The following is a 20,796-nucleotide window of genomic DNA, read 5'->3' on the forward strand; positions in this document are numbered from 1 at the left end:
ATTTTGTTATCAATAATACTATTTTTTTAATATTATTCTTTATTATTATTATTATATTTAATAATAGTGTTAATAATAATGTTATTTATTATTATTATTATTATTATTATTATTATTATTATTATTATTATGAATATTATTATTAAAATGAATAATAATGTTATTAATGTTAATAATAATATTATTATTATTATTATTATTATTATTATTATTATTATTATTATTATTATTGTTATTATTATTATTATTAGTATTGTTGTTGTTGTTATTATAATTATTGGTATTATTATTAAAATTAATAACATTTATTATTAATATTATTGATGGGGCACGCCCAACGACTTGACCCAGTAGCCAATACGGGGTCATACAAGTCAACACGCTTGCCAACATGGTTACGGATTCGCTTGATACTCTACGAATCACGAATTGTTAAAAGCGAATTCTATCAACGATTCGAAAATACATATAACACATTTTCTATAAGCGAATCGCGAATCGATAAGGCATATTCATAGCGAATATGGTAACCATGCTTGCCAGCCATCATTTGAGGTACACATAGAAATCTATAAATACCTCATTATTCACCCATCAATGGTAAAATACTTCTCACCAACAACTTCATCTCTCTAGAAGTAAGACTACTCGAGCTACTATGAGAGGGCACGGAAACCTTAGCTTTAAGCAAGGTCCCAACTATCCACCAGTACCGTAAGGCATCAGAGAAGGACCTATTGCGACCCCTCCGAGGCCCTATTTGTTACGCGTGAAAGATCCATCCGGAGAGAGCAAGCATAGGTTCTAGGTGCCATCGTCTGAGAGGAGCGCGTTGACCCGACCCGGATTCGAGCAACGCTTACTTGAGTGTTTTTATTCGAAACAATTATTTTTACTAATATCATTATTAATATTGACATTATTATTTATTATTGTTATTAAGAATATTAATAGTAAAAAATTACTATTTTTTCATTATTATAATTTATGATTATTCATATACTCCTCCCTCTATCCCGGTCAATTGTTGTCCTTTGGTTTTGGCACAAAGACCAAGGAAAGAGGAGGGGCCAATTATAAAATGACATACGGACCAAATTGAGTGTGAATGATCAAATTGCTCATCAAGTTCATTCTTAAAATAGAAAGGACAATAATTAAATGAGACACCCCAAAATGGAACGGGACAATAAATTACCGGGACAGAGGGAGTATAATATTATAATTTTTTTCTTAAAAATATTAATTTTAGTATAAATAGTATTATACTATGAATATTATTATTATTATTATTATAGTTGATAATAACAATAATATTAAATATTATTATTATTATTATTAATATGATTATTTCAGTTTAGTTCATTTCAATTCGACTTTATTCGATTCATTGATTGATTGATTTAGCTCTATTGATTGATTGATCCAGCTCAGCTCCATTTGATTCAGATTTAGTTCAGATTCAGCTCCATTCGATTCGATTCAGCTCGATTCGATTCGATTATTCGGTTCAGTTCGATTCGATTCGGGCAAATTCTCTAAAAAGCCAGAAAGAACAGGGCCATAGACCCTTTCTGAGTACATGTCTAAACAAGTTTTTAGACTCTGGTTCTAAAGCCAGTCAAACACTCCCACTTTTTTCACAGTCTCCGGGAGACGATATTCGGCTAACAGAACTACTCTAGTTCCATTAAACTCTGGATATCTACTGTCTCTTTTACAACATCGGATATTGTAATGTACTTACCTTTCGTTCATAATTTATACGTATAACTCTTATACAAATCCTTCATATGACATCTTTTATGTATAACTTCTTATACATACATGTATAACTTCTTATACATATTATTCTTTATGCACATAGATCTTTTACATGCTAATCATTCCTTAACTAGGCCCATAACATATTATAAGCATAGGAATGTTTCCGTGTAATCCTTTTACACGAAATTCATAAATTCCTCTAAACTACAAGAGTAAATTCTCAGTGCTTCTCAAGTACTCGAGGATGATCTTGATAATCATCTAGTGACACTCACTAGGAAATTATTTGGTAATGACTTCTCATATTCTCAATATGATAAGTCCCGACGAGAGTGGCTTTTAGCATATTTAATAGATCCTGCAGCGGAAGCAAAAGAGATCATATTAGTGTTCAACAACTTGAACGAGTCAAGAATCTTATCACATAAGTCTCTTGACTAAAATGCTAATATCCATGGAGATCTATCTCATTAGATCCAGATATTTAAGACGCGCCATGCTACTCTCAAGTATTCCCCCGAGAATATTTCTAGTCACTAATATGTCAAACACATATTTAGACTAAGAAACTCACCTTAGCTCCCACTGAACTCCATGTATCATCATGGTACCTCGACAACTCTAGTAATACAATTCTAATTAATGATATGATTGAACCCAAGGTTCCAATTCACTGATGTATATAAGATCACAAAAGGGATCTTTCAAGCATGCTAGGCTTCTTAGCATTGACAAGATCAACAAAACTTCTCCCTTCATGAGTTTCATCCAAGGAGACAGTTTTATTATCCTTTTGCCGAATCTCATCCTTATGAGAGGCTATATTGCTAAGAACATACGAATTGATAAAGGCATTTTGGGTTGTTCCAAACTCTCTATAACCAACTCAAAATTGAAATATCTTATGTAACCTTTATGACAAGATCAAGGTAACCTAATTTGGTGCAAAGTTTTCGCCCCAAATCAAGTCTCGAAAACATCTCATGTTTCCTTCCTTATCACATCTTAAAGTCGAATTGCATGGTGACACGCCATCACATAGAGTTCATACTATAGAAAAGCCTTTGATGAGGGTTGAAGATTCGTCACTTTTGAAAAGTAACGCAATATTATCGTAAAATGATCTCCTTATAACCATTGAGCCTCAATAAAGAACGTCTTCTTACATTGTACTCAGTTTGTGGGTCTTGGACTTCTGTAAGTTCAAAATTTCTCCGACTCTGTCTTTCAGAAAATGAAAATCTTTCTAGAAAGACAGCATTACGAGCCACAAACTCTTCGTTCTCGTTTTGAAGGAGTAAAAACCAAGTGGTTCAATTTTGGATAACCCTCACAAATGTATAAAAAAGATAAGTTAGGGACCCTTCCTATCCATATATCATATGGAGTCATTTAGGCTATTATAGTCGAGTTTTAAATTTTAGTGAGAAAATAGCTTACAAAATTGCGAAAAACTTCAAACTATATTTCATAAAGTTCGGTTTATCTTCTTGACTACACCATACTCTATGGTGTCCCTAGGAGAAGGTATATGTGAACTGGTTCACAATCTTCTTAGTGATCATTAAGGTCATTACTTGATATTACCCATTTGACCTTCAAAGTCATTACTTTGAAATTTCCGATCAACATTTTGATCTTGTCGTACTTTTGATTTACTACTTCATTTTGAAAATGTTCCACGTTTCAAAAAAAAAATTACTTTTATGTCTTATTAATAGATACGAAATATTCATATCTACTTAACATTACGGTAAAAGTAACGAAGCATATATAACCTACTATTGGCCTTACGAATCCGTATGTATATGGTCAATCACCTCACTATTTGTGTTTCTTTTTTGCAAACGAGAACATAATTTATGCACTCACACCATAAGATTCTCAATCAAATGTTTGTTCGATGTGCTAATCATTTATACGTTAAACGAATTTACTTGAGGTTTTATCAATTGGGTTCACCGGATTAGAGACTTTAAAATCTACAAGATTGTATAAAATTTAGTTTTCGTGAAGAATGTAAAATACCTCTAACTTGAGTGGTCATAACTAACCACCAAATTATCATAGGAGTAGGTACAACCTTTTGTTTTAAATCACATGAATGATGTCTTCTATGTTTAAACATAGATGATTACATTCTTTTAAAACTAAATTTAGGTACATTCGTCCTTATTGAAATCGTTGCTACTCTAGCATCATTTCGATACAAAAATGTCCTATACTAGACATCCTACGTTTTATCAATTCATGTAAACTTCTTTACAAAGAAATGACCCATACTTGATATCTTATACCAAGATAGTGGAACTAGCCTATCCTTTGAGTAGATGTCTCTTTCAGCTTTGTTCTATCGCATACATCTAGGGTTGCTTCTTCTTAACTCCCACTCACTTTCACATTCCTCTTTGCTTCAACAAGCAAAAATGAATCTCATGAAGACCTCTCTTCTTGTCATTCGTGATATTTTATACACTTAATAAGAGTAAATTACTATAAAGTGAGTGCAACATGTGGCAAAATATCAACTTCTTGCGAAATTGGACTACCTAACCGTTCAATTGTCATCATATGCCTAAACTCTTTAGCGCATAAACAATCGATTTGGCCTTTCTTGAAGTAAGCCATTTGACGGTATCATATTGGAGTATTCTATGTGTTTTTGAAAACTCTTTTCACAAACTTTTGAATTACTCTTGATTAATTAAAACTAATATGTCATCATCATGACGGAGGTGTCACTTTCAAAATCAAGACACTCTTGATAAAATGTGACTCCAATTTAAACTCGTAATAAGAGTTTGCAACATGAAACCCTTTTTAATATGTATGTATGTAAAGTTGTAAAATAATCGCAAGAATCGTTGTTAGCTTATGTAGGTGATTTGGTAAACCATGTTTCCAGTCATTGCTACCAAATTCCTTCAAAGAAACAGCTTTATATGAATGAACGAAACGAATATAATAATAAATAGAGGATGAAAGGAGGATGAAATGCGCGATGTCATATATTTATGAGAATGAACGAAAAATAGGAAAAATTAACATTCAATTTTATAAAAACTTGATAAACATTTTTAACAAGTCCATTTATATAATGACCTCTCACTAAATTATATAAATGATTCCAAGATCTGTCTTTAGACAAAAATAGGCAATGCTTGGGCGAAACATCCCATAAGTATCTAAATTCGGTAAGTCAACGCTTGAATAATTCTACCTTTAGAACTCTTGGTCGACTGATCTCAACAAATCCATCTACTAGCCCCGGAATACAAGACCGTCTTATACCCCGTTGAGTTCAACCAAATTTGGCGCGTGATAACCGTTATCACCCTACTTACCCGAGGTAAAAAGAGAACACCCCGCTTGGGCGAGCGTGGCTCTAATGAACAAGGGATTCATAGGTGTTAATAATTGGTAAGGCTAATCTCAATTTTAGATTAAAAGAATGTGAGAGATCTTGTCAATTAGTTATCATTCTCCTTTATGTTAAATAACTAGGTGAATTTTCGATCTTTAAATCGACAATAGAAAGATAAAAGCATGAAACCAAATAAAATGCATGTGTGGTGATTTCGGCATGATGAACTTGCATAAAATAAATAAAACATGCAAAAACGGATAAATCCTAGTATGGCCACCTAACTAATCAAATTAACTAGATAATTACATATTCGGAAACGAACTCCTTGGTCCCTAGCATCTCGATTGGAACATCTTCCAAGCATGCACTGTCTTGTGGGATTTGGAACCTCTTCCAAAATAGACTCCGTCTCGATGTAAATTCCGTCTTTTGGAAACACCGGTAAAAATAACTATTACAATCAAATTACATAGCTATTCCTATTATACATTAATTAATTAAATAAATAAAAAATATTAATTAATTACAAACCGACGATACGAGGTCGTATTTAAATTACAAACAAACCGTTACTCCCTTACATTTCGGGTAATAAGGATTAAAATAAACTAGGCCATACTAGGTACAAAAATTGCATAAATAATTAAATAAATGAAGTTCATTCATTCAACAATAAAAATAAATAAAATGCTGTAACTTTCATGCCTAAATCACCCCTTTAGCACAATCTTTTAAAAATAACTCGGTTTTGCGGAATTTATCGATTTTTACCCAGTAAAAATCAATAATCAACACTTAAATCTCATTTAAGCTCAAACTAATTGTCTAAACTGATTTAAAACTCAAAATTAGTCCACACTAATTTCTTAATAAGAATTAGTTTGAATTGATATTATCCATGTGCTATTTAAATCAGTTTTTTATCACGACCTTGATAAACAATTCAAAAATCATTTTAACCATTACAAAATTTTGACGCAAAAATTGTGTACATTCTGGGTCTCTCCCAGGGACCTAAAAAGGTCAAAAATTAAGTCCAAAAATTTCGAATTGAATTTATGAACAAAAAACATCCATATTTATCGGATTTTATGGAATAAAATCCAATAAACAACAAAAATGTGAAAACTTTTTCTAAATTTCACTTTTATCATATAAATCATATTTTGGAATATACCAAAAAATTTCATACCCATAAAATTCCGTTTATTATTTTTGAATAAAATAATCAATTTTTAACCAATAAAAATCATTAAACATGCAAATCTTCATAACTTTTTATGAAATTTTACAAAACATTTTTAAAAATTGCAAGTGATAACATATAAAAAAAATCAAGGTCAGAATCCAAGTTTAACTATTTTAGTTAACCTCTTAACCAAAATACGATATTTCCGACTCGGTTTACCATAAAAATGATTAAAAATAGCAAAATAATTCCAAAACTCACCAAATTTGACCACGAATCATTTGAGATCAGAAGGTATGCAAGCAAAAAAATTCGTGCAAAAATCTTCATTTTAGCACCATTTAAGAAATTAAAATTATCTCATAATTAAATTAAAATGCTTAAAATTAACATGCATAATACAAGCCAAAGCTCATGATACCACATGAAGGACCATAATCCCAAAATTAGACCTCTCTAATTAGGTTATCAAAATCTTTATTTTAGAAATCGTTGGATCTATGTAATATGCATGTAATATTTAAGCTAAATTTTCCTTACATTGAGAAAGGTAATATTGGGCACAACAAAGATCACCCTCTTAGTTGTTCTTGAGCTTAAAATAAATGGCAAGATCCTCCATCTTCAAGTGTGCAAGGTAGAACACCTCCTTTCTTAAGCACCCAAGAACATACCCCAAAATCTTACTAATATTAACTAGATATTATGTAAGACGGCCCTTGAAAAATATACAAATCTATTACTAACACTCTTAGTAATTTTTGTTTTGAATTATTAACTCTTAATAATTTTGTTTTGATTTTTAGAGAGAAGAACTATTTTTCCACATGCAAAAACGAGTAAAAATGAACAACACCAATGTGGTGTGTCATAGAGGAGGACGGTTGGAGGAGGGAACAAGGAGTGATTTTCCTTCTTATTTTATTCCACCCAATGTTCATGTGAATTGGTTAGAACAAAATGAAATATGGGGATATTTAAATGTGTAAGAGAAATGATGGTGTTTAAAGCAACATACACACACACACACACTACCACATGCACTTACACGGTCCAAAGTGACCTATTTATGGGTCCATTTTGGTTCTTATATTTGTCACACAAATAAGTGTAAATTTTATTTAAACATCGATTTATGTTTAAATGATTCCCAATTAATATCGTCTAAAACACTGTGTATATATACGTGTACATCTACACATATATTTTGATACATTTGATGTCGAGGAGGTCACGATTGGGCCGACAAGTGAACAAGAGCTGGTTGTTGCTAATTCTAGAATGAGTGCTTACTTGGGCTCGCATTTCCAAGTCCAAGGAGTCGGAGTCTTGATCATCGATGTTCCTTAAGTTACACGTGAGAAGCTGCTTTAGGCGTGGGCAAGAGCTGCTGTTTAAGAGCTTTAATTTATTCCGTATTCTGTTATTTCCTATTTATGTTATTTCCTTATTATGTTATTTCCTATTTCAGTTTTTAGGAGTTTATTTATCTTATATTATTATGCAAGAATAATATCTCATAGGAGATACTATTAGGTCAGATTATTAGCTTATTTTTCAGCCTATATAAGGCATTGTAATAGCTGATGCTTTTCTGATTCATCGATTAATAAAAACTCAGAAAACCCGATCAAGTTTGATCACCAAACCCTAGATTTGAGAACATACTTCAAGTCTTTCGCGATTGTTGTTCGGGCTCCGAACTCCTTCGTTATTAGCTGCGAATTCAGGTCGAATCTCAAGGCTAAATATCCCTTTCTTGTTTCGTGATTGTACTGTTCATTCATGTTACTATTCACCGTCATACTATTCATCGTTACTGTTCACCCGTCACTATTCATTCGTTACTGTTCATCCGTTGTTTCGTTAGTATTGTTGCTGTTATTGCGTCATAAAGTCACAAAAACAAGCCTTTTGTTTTCGCTATTCTATTTTTGTTAGTTGCTGAAATTCGGGTCTTAAATCGTCACATTTAATTTGTTAATTGCTTCTGCGTTTTATATCATTTGTGGTAATCAGAGCAAGGTCGATGGGTGATTTCGACAACAATTTACTTCGCCAATTGCGTGACTTGTTGAGGAATGTGCCTGAAGATGGTGGTCGTGGTCCTACAAGGCGGCCTCTTATAGATGAGTTTAAGGTGACGGAGTTACCTGAGTTTGACGGAGGCACTGACCCCGAGGATTACCTTGAATGGGAACGAAATATGGAGCGATTGTTCGAGTTCAAGGATGTTTCTGATGAGAAGCGTTGCAAATATGCTATTTTGAAATTGGTGAAGAATGCATCCTTGTGGTTCGAAAATTTCAAAGCAAATCGAGCAAGGGATGACAAGGAAAAGCTGAACTCGTGGGAAGCCTTAAAGGGAAAGCTCAGATAGAGGTATGTTCCGAAAAGCTATAAGATTGATCTATATCAGAATGTTGCTGAATTGAGTCAGGGTAGTTTGTCAATTACCAATCACATTGCTGAATTTGAAAGACTCGCTTTGGTGAGTGATTTGGAGGAACTAGAGGAACAAAAGATGGCGGGGTTTCTTAGGGGATTGAATAAAAACATTGCTAATACTGTTGAGTTGCAGAACTATGATTCCTATGATAGGTTATGCCAATTGTGTTTAAAGGTCGAGAGTCAATCGAAATTAAATCGATCTAGCACTAGTTTCACTCCTAAGAGTAGTGGTTGGACTAAACCCGAGGGAGTTAAGGCTGGAGGACCCGTGTCTACAGTAGTCACGGCTGCCACCATACCTAAAACACTCACCCGTGATAAGCCTGAATCGAGTAACAAAGAAAGGGACCTAGCTAAGGTTCGTTGCTTCAAATGCCAGGGGTTTGGTCACTTCAAAAGTGATTGCCCTAACAAACGAGTTGTTACATTACTGGAGGCTATGGATTTGCGTGATGAGTTATCTTATGATTTAGCTGTTGAGGAAGAGGGACTGTTTGTGTTGAATGAAGAAGAGGAGACCGAGAATGAGGAGTTGTCTTATGAAGCTCCTATGTATGATACTTTGGTCTTACGACGTATGTTGCACTCTAAGGTTGAACCGGTGGTAATAGAACATCGAGATCAGATTTTTCACACAAAATGTCAGGTTGGTGATAAGTAGTGTAGCGTAATTGTCGATGGTGGGAGTTGCACCAATGTTGCTGCTACGGAGTTGGTTGAAAAGCTTGCTCTCGTGACTACACCGCATCCAAAGCCCTATACTTTGCATTGGCTTGATGACGGTAGTAAAGTGAAGGTTTCGAAACAGGCGCGAGTGAATTTTACAATGGGTCCTTACAAGGATGAGGTTTTATGCGATGTTATACCTATGGATGTGTGCCATTTGCTTTTGGGACGTCCTTGGCAATTTGATAAGGATGTAACGCACCATGGGAGGAGTAACGAGTACACTTTGTTCTCTGATGGTAAGAAGGTAACATTGAAGCCTATGATCCCGAAGGCTATTCGTTCCATGTATTCGGGTAGAGGTAAGAAGCCACGTTTAACCATGTTTGCGAATGAAAAAGAGGTGGAACAGGTGCTCGACGATGGTGGGTGTGTTTATGCGCTCATAGCCTTAAATCAGGCCCAACCAAAAGTAAGTGATCACGGTGCTATCAACGAGTTGCTTCTTGAATTTGCAGACGTATTCCCGGATGATTTGCCTTCTGGTTTGTCGCCAATAAGAGGAATCGAGCATCAAATTGACTTGATTCCAGGAGCTCCATTACCTAATAAGGCTGCTTATCGAAGTAATCCCGAGGAAACTAAGGAGATGCAGTGCCAAATTGACGAATTGATGGAGCGTGGCTATGTGCGTGAGAGCTTAAGTCCATGTGCTGTTCCGGTCTTGTTAGTCCCAAAGAAAGATGGCTCGTGGCGAATGTGCATCGATAGTAGGGCTGTCAATAACATAACTATCAAGTATCGATTTCCTCTCCCGAGACTTGATGATATGTTAGATGAGCTTCATGGTTCAGCGGTGTTCTCAAAGATCGATTTGCGAAGTGGATACCATCAGATTAGAATGAAGGAAGGAGATGAATGGAAAACCGCATTCAAGACCAAGCACGGCCTGTACGAGTGGTTGGTTATGCCTTTCGGGCTCAAGAATGCACTTAGCACCTTCATGAGACTAATGAACGAGGTACTCAAACCTTTTCTTGGCAAATTTATTGTTGTTTATTTAGATGATATACTTGTGTACAGTAGAAGCATAGATGAGCATTTGTGTCATCTAAGGGCTATTTTTGAGGTATTAAGGGCTCAAAAATTATATGGCAAAACCGAAAAGTGCTGATTTCTGGTCAATGAAGTTGTCTTTCTTGGCTATGTCGTTTCTAAGCATGGGGTGTCGGTGGATAAGACTAAGGTAGAAGCTATTCGTTCTTGGCCAGTACCTACAACCGTGACTGAGGTACGTTCATTCCATGGGTTGGCTTCATTTTATCGTCGTTTTATTCGGGATTTTAGTACCATTATGAGTCCTATTACCGAGTGCTTGAAGAAGGGCTCGTTCGTTTGGGGTACAGCAGCCCAACGAGCTTTCGAGTTGATTAAACAGAAGCTATGTGAAGCACCGATTCTTTCACTTCCTGATTTGCAAAACCATTTGAAGTTAAGTGCGATGATAGTGGTGTCGGGATAGGGGTTGTTCTTGTCCAAGAAAAGCGTCCCATAGCCTATTTCTCAGAGAAATTGGGTAGAGCTCGCTGTAATTATTCGACATACGGAAAGGAATTCTATGCTATTGTTCGAGCCTTGGATCATTGGAGCCATTATTTGAGGCCGAATCATTTTATATTGCATTCTGATCATGAATCTCTGAAATACATTAACGGGCCGCAGAAACTTAATCCAGGACATGCTAAATGGGTCGAGTTTCTTCAATCGTTTTATTTCTCATCCAAGTACAAGGAGGGTAAAAGCAACGTGGTAGCTGATGCGTTATCTCGCAGTTATGCATTACTTACAACTCTTGGGGTAAGGCTACTTGGTTTCGAGATGTTGAAAGAGTATTACCCAAGCGATGCTGATTTTAGCGAGATTTTTAATGAATGCGCTGCTGGTTCATTCAAGGATTACATACTGCAAGACGGGTTTCTCTTCAAGGGATATCGTTTATCTGTTCCTAAGCATCCAGTTAGAGAATTGTTGGTTAGGGAGGCTCATGGTGGCGGCATTGCTGGTCATTTCGGTACTCAAAAGACGCTCGAAATCTTACACGAGCATTTTTATAGGCCGAAGATGTTGGGTGATATACAGAATTTGTTGAGCAAGTGCGCTACTTGTCATCTCGCGAAGAGTAACTTCAAGCCAGGTTTATATCAGCCCTTACCGGTTCCTAATCGGCCTTGGGAGGATGTATCAACGGATTTTATCGTCGCTTTCCCAAGAACACAGCGAGGTAAGGATGCTATAATGGTTGTGGTTGATCGCTTTTCGAAAATGGCACATTTTATACCATGCCACAAGACCGACGATGCTGCGAATGTGGCTGGTTTGTATTTCCGAGAAATAGTGCGTTTACATGGTGTCCCAAAAACAATTGTGTCGGATCGAGACTCGAAATTCTTAAGCTATTTCTGGAACACTTTGTGGAGGAAATTGGGTACGAAGTTGCAGTTTAGTACCTCGCATCATCCCCAAACTGATGGGCAAACCGAGGTTACTAATCGTATTTTGGGAACTATACTTAGAGCGCTGGTTAGCAAGACACAAAAGGATTGGGATATCAAGCTAGCTCATGCCGAGTTTGCATACAATCAGACTCCTACTGTAGCTACGAAGCACTCTCCATTCGAAGTAGTGTATGGCGTCAATCCTTACCTGCCTATTGATCTAATTCCGCTTCCTAGTGATGCGTTGGTGCACAAGGATGCTGAGTCTAAGCTCAAATCAATGATGAAATTATATGAGCAGGTTAAGAAACGAATTGAAACGGTAAATGAGGCTTACAAGAAAAGATCAAACAAAAACCGTATGCCTAGACTCTTTGAACCGGGTGATCTAGTTTGGTTGCATTTGAGGAAGGAACGCTTTCCAGGAAAGCGCAAGAACAAGCTCATGCCTCGAGCCGAGGGTCCTTATAAAGTAGTTGGAAAGGTGAATGACAATGCTTACAAGCTTGAACTTCCCGGAGACTATCGAGTTCACGCCACATTCAATGTGGGAGATCTTTCGCCATACTTAGATGATGAGGGGTTGTCGGAATTGAGGTCAATTCCCTTTCAAGAGGAAGGGGGTGATGCATTTGATGTCGAGGAGGTCACGATTGGGCCGACAAGTGAACAAGACCTGGTTGTTGCTAATTCTAGAATGAGTGCTTACTTGGGCTCGCATTTCCAAGTCCAAGGAGTCGGAGTCTTGATCATCGTTGTTCCGTAAGTTACACATGAGAAGCTGCCTTAGGCGTGGGCAAGAGCTGCTGTTTAAGAGCTTTAATTTATTCCGTATTCTGTTATTTATTATTTATGTTATTTCCTTATTATGTTATTTCCTATTTCAGTTTTTAGGAGTTTATTTATTTTATATTATTATGCAAGAATAATATCTCATAGGAGATACTATTAGGTCAGATTATTAGCTTATTTTCCAGCCTATATAAGGCATTGTAATAGCTGATGCTTTTCTGATTCATCGATTAATAAAAACTCAGAAAACCCGATCAAGTTTGATCACCAAACCCTAGATTTGAGAACGTACTTCAAGTCATTCGCGATTTGTGTTCGGGCTCCGAACTCCTTCGTTATTAGCTGCGAATTCAGGTCGAATCTCAAGGCTAAATATCCCTTTCTTGTTTCGTGATTGTACTGTTCATTCGTGTTACTATTCACCATCATACTATTCATCGTTACTGTTCACCCGTCACTATTCATTCGTCACTGTTCATCCGTTGTTTCGGTAGTATTACTGCTGTTATTGCGTCATAAAATCACAAAAACAAGCCTTTTGTTTTCGCTATTCTGTTTTTGTTAGTTGCAGAAATTCGGGTCTTAAATCGTCACATTTAATTTGTTAATTGCTTCCGCGCTTTATATCATATTTTACGTACCAACACTAATCACATTAGTAAATTAGTACTAATTTAACAATTAACCGTTTAATCATTAATTCCCGTCTCAAATAATTTATTATTCAATTATCGCATAATTAAATAATAATTTTCGCGCCTCGAGTTCACAACTCAATATCTCTCTAAATTAATTTAATCGACTAACTTTTTAGTCAATTTATCAAGGGACTAATTTAAACTGTATCTCATACAATTAATTAGCTTTCGTGTTGTGCTCGTTCCTTTAGGTGTGACTAAATGGGATCAGCTGAACACCGCCGTCTCACGACAGTAACGTCAAACCCTAGCTGGCCAACCATTACCGTTATATGTTGATCAGCTGACTAGTATTGCCAATGAATATCCCATGCATATTCCTTAATGATATTTAATAATATTATCATGCACTATTGTGGAGGACAAAAACTCCAACAGTCACATCATAAATCGAGTCAGCACCGAGGCACCACACACGGTTGCCCTCGTCTTGTTGGGTTTGAAGTGTCTTCCCGTCTTTTGTGATGTCTGCGTTTAGTCGTTAAACCGTGTCGGATCGGGTTGCAACGTGAGCCATTTTTTGCCTCAAAGCCATGGCCCCGGCTTCAGCATCATACAACAACTACGATGACAACAGAGATCTCACGACTTCTCAGCTAGCCAGCCTACACACCGTTCTTAAGGTCACCTTGGACCGTGTCGAGACCTGTATCGACACCTTGGAAAATAAGGAAACCGGAGAACACAACACTCCATCTTTGACCGAAACTGATAAAAGGCTCAAGCTCTTGGAAGAACAACTCCTAGCCCGTGCTAACAACATCCACCTTGAGAACAATCGAAGATTCGAACCCGTTGGGGATCAATTGCCCGACAACTTTACCTTGACTGATGTACCCAAGTTTAAGGGAGTGGAGGACCCGCTCAATCACATTCGAGCCTTTAAGGACTACATGTTTATCAAGGGGGTCAAGCAGGAACTTTTCTCCCGAATCTTTCCGTCATCCCTAGAACCAATTCCCCGCCAATGGTACTATTCCCTCGACCCCAAGAGTACTACCACTTGGGACAAAGTCGCCGTTGAATTTGCCAAACAGTACGCCGACAACGTCGAAATCCAAGCCAACACCCGCACTCTTGAGGTCCTGACTCAGAATGATACGGAAGAGTTCACAGAATTCCTCATCCGTTGGAGGAGGGTAAGCACGCAATTGGTCAGTAAGCCAAGTGAATCAACTCTGGTGGAGAAGTTTGTCAATAACCTCCGCCTAGTTTATGCCAACCTACTGAGATATCAAAACATCAAAACATTCCAGGACCTACAAATCCGCGGAACCCGCATTGAAGATGACCTCCGCAAGGGCGTTCTAGCTAAAACCACCGGTAGGGGCTATCAGGGATCTACATCAACCGGGTCTCGTCCTTATAGTCAAACAAACAAAATCGACGAGGTCAACCACCTCGAACCAACCACAACGAAAACTGAGCGTCCTCAAAGGGTATTCACAAACTTGGGAACAACCTATGCCAGTGCCCTAAAAAGACTCATGGATTAAGGTAAAGTACAGCCGATTGGGCCCACTCCTGACGCGTTCGAGGCTAAGAAAACCCGTTTCTGGAATCCCAATGCCTACTGCTAATACCACTAGGGTAAAGGTTATGACACGGAAGCCTGCTTTAAACTGAAGCACGCCATTCAAGATACGATTGAGAAAGGGGAACTACCTTTGCCTCCACCAACAAAACCAAATAAAAAGACAAACCCCTTGGGAATCCATGCCATCTCTGGTGACGAGCCGACTCTGGATTGCTCACACCTCTTCTTGCTTATTGATGACAAGGTGAATGCCTTGGAAAAGGATACCCCGGACGGGATGTTCGTGTTCAGTGCTACAACCATGCTCACCATGTTCCAACAGGTTGAAGAAGCCATAGCCAGTCTCTCAGAAAGGATTACCCGACTTGAGGACGCCTACCACCGGTTGATTTTCAACCCACCAACACCAACGCCACGCCCAAGGGAGGGTCCTCCAAGCACCCATAACTCCCATTACCAGAAAGGATTGCTCCCTAACCATTCTGGCATGCTCCCCACAATAATCAACCCCACAACAATCATAACCATAATAATCAACCCCACAAAAAATACCCCCACAAGAACTTCCCCTAAAAGAATTACCCGCCGAGTAATATCCCTTCAAGGTACCCTCGCGATCCCGAAATCAACGGTATCTGGAGAGACGACACAGAGGATGTCTACATTGTTCTGGGAAAGGGCAAACAAGCAAAAGAGATAGGTCATCTTACCTGGTATGGACGCCCCTACTAAAATCCGAACAATTCAACAACCATTCCAACAATGAATGACCAACTCACCCCAGGCGTGGACACTAAACCCAAGGTTCCCGAAAACGCGATCCTTAAACAACTGCAAAAGGCGAAGACCGAAATTTCAATTTGGCTACTGATTGCTACGTTCTTCGAACATCGGCAGGCTTTGTTAAAAGCCTTGGGAAAGTTAACAGTCCCCTCTATCTCCTCTCCTGAAGTAGTGGTAGCACATATGACAAGGGATGTCCCCGACCTGAGCAACCCGGTCATCTTCTCTGACGAAGCTATCCCTCCAATCGGAGCCAACCATAACCTGGCCCTGTACATCACGGTACAATACCTCAAGAAGAATGTGCCTATGGTTCTAGTGGATGCCGGATCTGCGGTCAATGTCATTTCCCTCAAGAAGGGTTATAAACTCGGTATCAAGGAAGCTGACTTGGTCCCGACTAATCAAGGGGTACGCGCCTATGACGGCACCAGTCGTAAGGCAAGCCAGTTTTCAGGTGGTCGACATTGACGCCTCTTTTAACATGTTTCGGGGACACCCCTGGATTCACGCCGCCATGGCCGTCACCTTAACCCTTAATCAGAAAATCAGGGTCCCTTTCAACGGAAAAACAATCATAATTCCCGCACCCCCGATCAAGGCTATCATGAAGAAGGGGATAGCCTCTCAAGTCTTTGAAGAGGACGAATGTGAAATGTGGGGATTCCAGGCTCTGAATGCCCTAACCGAGGAATCAACACCCTTTGATTGTGACCCATTCTCCAAACCTCACAGTCATTCGCATTCTGATGCGCCAGGGTTATTTCCCGGGCCTACCTCTCAATCTGCTGAAGAGCACCTTGTCTCCCATGAAACAGGCCAAGGTCCCCAACATCCCCTTTGGGTTAGGCTATGAGCCAACCGATGATGATATCCAGGAAATGAACCTCCTAATATGGAAGCGCAAAAAGCATGGAGTCGTCCTCCGTCCCTACCATTTGACTCTCGACGGATACTTCGTCGCCGAGGGTGAGGTTCAGCTCTACAACGGCTTTCCGGAGCCAATCTACGACCCTATAACAAAGGTTAAACACTCAGGCGTAGAGGTCTTTCAGGACTGCTACTTCATCCCTGACAACACCAAAGCTGCGTCAACCAAATCTCAATCGACCTCGTGCCTTGACGGGCAAGCTGTGAGTCTCTTCTTCAGAGAAGACAACATCAAGCACCTCGGCTATGAGGACATCATCAACATCGCTCTAAAGTATAGCCAGTTTGATCCCACCGCCTTAATGTCTGATGCTGACCCGGAGAAAGCTACACAAGGCTGCAGGAAAACTGTCAAGTGGACCGATCGTTAATGCCACATTCTCAAGATCAATACTGGAGAAGGCCCTATGTTCAAAGCGGAAAGTGAAGACGAGAAGGAGTCTGAGTCTGAGTCTGAGTCTGAGTCAGAGTCTGTCTTAGCTCCTACCGCTCCTGATGTCTCAGTCAAAGTCCCCTTTCCACTGTTTTATCACAAACTTGTGGCTGCCTCCGAGGCCGAGTCAACTAGGGTCATCCCCACTCTCGCAGAGGGTAGCAACCTGGAGCTTGTTCCAGGGGCCACCTCCTCTACTGTGTCGCCTCTTACTGCCCATGAGATGTCAGTCTTATCCGAGATTTTCGCTCAAGTCAACTTAATGAACGCTAAGTTTGCTTACGACTCGTCTTAATTTAACTGCAATGCCATTCTAAACGAATATGAGGAATTTGACTTGAGTTACTACCCACCTCACCTAGCCAAAGAACTTGACAAACGATAAGACATGACACCCATCATCGAGGAGACCGAACCCATCAACATAGGGACCGACAATACACATCAAGAACTCAGGATAGGGACCACCCTTGACCCCTCGGAAAGACAGCAATTCATCGACCTTCTGCACGAATACAAGGACGTATTCGCATGGTCCTACAAAGATATGCCTGGGATCGACAGAGAGATTGCAGAGCACAGGATGACCGTTAAACCCGGAGCTAAGCCCGTGAAACAAAAGTTGCGTCGTATATGTCCTGAATGGACCCTGAAAATCAAGGAAGAGGTAGACGAACAGTTCAAAGCCGGATTCATCAAAGTGTCCGAATACTCTGACTGGGTGGCCAACATAGTTCCCGTACCCAAGAAAGATGAGAGAATTCGGTTTTGCGTTGACTTCGGATAGCTGAACAAAGCAAGTCCAAAGGACGACTTCCCTCTGCCACATGTTTACATCCTGGTAGACAATACGGCCGAGCACGCCCTATTATCATTCATGGACAGGTATGCTGGGTACAACCAGATCAAAATGGCCAAGGAAGACATGCACAAGACTGCATTCACTACACAATGGGGTACGTATTGCTACACCGTCATACCCTTCGGCCTAATCAACGCAGGAGTAACTTACCAAAGAACTGCCACCACTCTCCTGCATGACATGATGCACAAGGAGGTTGAGGTATATGTCGAAAACATGATCGTCAAATAAAAAGAGCGGGATTTTCACATCAGCGCCCTTCAAAAATTCTTCGCTCGTCTTTGGAAATACAACATGAGACTAAATCCTAAGAAGTGTGCATTCAGGGTCACCTCCGGAAAACTCCTGGGACACGTCGTCAGCAAAAGGGGCATCGAGATCGACCCTACCAAAATCAAGGCTCTTCAACAAATGTCTCGTCCTAAAAACGAGAAGGAGATTCGGGGATTTCTCGGTCAAGTCCAATACATCAGTCGCTTCATAGCCAAGCTCACTATGATTTGTGAACCAATCTTCAAGAAGCTTCGCGCCTCCGATCACACCAATTGGGATGACGACTGTCAAAAGGCCTCCGACAGGATAAAGAAAATCCTATCCAAGCCTCCTCTCCTTACGCCAGCTCAGCAGGGAATTCCCTTATTCCTATACCTGACTATCACCGACACAGCCATGGGAGAAATGCTAGCACAAACACTTGACGGCGAAGAACGAGCCATCTACTACATCAGCAAAAAGTTCATCGAGTACGAAACAAGGTACACCTAACTAGAAAAGACATGCCTTGCGCTTTTCTGGTCAATAAAGAAGCTGCGACATTACATGCTCAGCTACACGGTTCACATCTACTCCAAGATGGACCCGGTCAAATACATCTTCGAAAAACCCGTACTAAACGGAACGCTGTCGAGATGGACAGTCATGCTATCATAATTTGACATCAAGTTCATACCCCTCAAGGTTATCAAGGGAAGCGCAGTTGCCGATTTCCTAGCAGAAAATCTCGTCAACGAGGATCCAACGACCGACACATGGTCACATGCTGACGAAGACATCCTTTGTGCCGATACTGACGCATGGGACCTATACTTTGATGATGCATCAAACCTGAGAGGCTTCGGGGTAGGAATCCTTCTAATATCACCAGAAGTAGAAAATGTTCCGATTTCGAACAAGGTAGACTTCGCCGGCACCAACAATGCCGCCTAATACGAAGCATGCCTCATCGGCCTACAAACAGTCATAACACTTGGCATCAAGAGATTGAGGGTCCACGGCGATTCCTCACTCCTCATCAATCAGGTGTCCGGGTCATTGAAAATCCGAAGCGACAGCTTAGCACCCTACCGAGCAAAAATTAATTAAGAGGCCGAATTCTTCGACCAAGTCGACTACTTCCACTTGCCATGAGATGAAAATCAATTTGCTGAAGCCCTCTCAAAACTTTCCGCGCTCGTCAACATACCTGACGACATGACATCGATGCCCCTATGTGTCGAGAGAAGGAGCGAACCAACTCACATCTGCGCCATCAACAACGACGAGGAGAACCATGTCGAACCTTGGTACCAAGCCATCCTCAACTACAAAACTAAAAATGAAATCTCTCCTAACTCAGATACAAGAGGACAAAGAGCCATCCGTTTCCTTGTATCACAATTCGTGATAAAACAAGAACAACTATACAAAAGAACACCCCAAGAGAATCTTCTCCTTTGCATTGATCACCACAAAGCCAAAAAAGTCATGGAAGAGGTCCACGACGGAGAATGCGGCCCTCAAATGAGTGCAATGATGTTAACCCGAAAAATCATGTGGTTAGGTTACTACTGGACCACCAAGGAAGACGATTACAGAAACTACGTCAAACATTGTCACAATTGCCAAATCTTCGCCAACATACAACACATACCACCATCCCTCTTATACACCATGACATCACCTTGGCCTTTCTCGACCTGGGGCATCAACATCATCGGAAAAGTCATCCCGATAGGCACCAAAGGACATTGCTTCGTCTTCGTCGCAATCAACTACTTCACCAAATGGGTGGAAGCACAGTCCTATGCAGTCTTGATCGCCAAACAAGTGGCCAAGTTCATCCAGGATAACATCATCTGCATATATGGGGTACCCCATGAAATCATCAGCGACCAAGGCTCCCACTTCCGGGCGGAAACACAAGCCTTACTGGTCAAATACAAGATCAAACGACATCGATCATCCCCCAATCGTCCCCAAACCAACGGAGCAGTAGAGGCAGCAAACAAAACTCTTATCACCATCATAAAAGAGATGCAAGATAATTACCACGATTGGACGAGCAAACACCCATTCGCACTTTTGGGGTACCGAACCTCCATTCGAACACCAACAGAAGCCACACCCTTCTACCTAGCATACGGTATGGAGGCGGTTCAACCAGAAGAGTTAGAGGTCCCATCTCTATGCATCCTACTGGAAAGTCAAGTTCCTGAGGCGGAATGGACCCGCCGAAGGTTTGAACAACTCAAACTCCTCGACAAACGGTGACTCAATGCCTTGCACAACGTCCATCTATACCAGCAATGTATACAACGGGCATTCAACAAAAAATTCAAACCCAAGAACATCAAAGAAGGCGACTTGCTCCTCAAGACCGTTCGAGCACCGTTACCCATCGATCCGAGGGGGCAATTCAAACCCAATTGGGTTGGGCCATACCTGATCAAGAAAATACTTTCGGGGGCACAGTGAGACTGAGTGACCTAGACGGGGAGGATTTCACAAACCCGACCAACCTAGACCAACTCAAGAAATACTGCCTTTGAACCCTAGTAACCACGAACC

Source organism: Silene latifolia, chromosome 9 (assembly GCF_048544455.1).
Source record: "Silene latifolia isolate original U9 population chromosome 9, ASM4854445v1, whole genome shotgun sequence".
Taxonomy (NCBI): Eukaryota; Viridiplantae; Streptophyta; class Magnoliopsida; order Caryophyllales; family Caryophyllaceae; genus Silene; species Silene latifolia.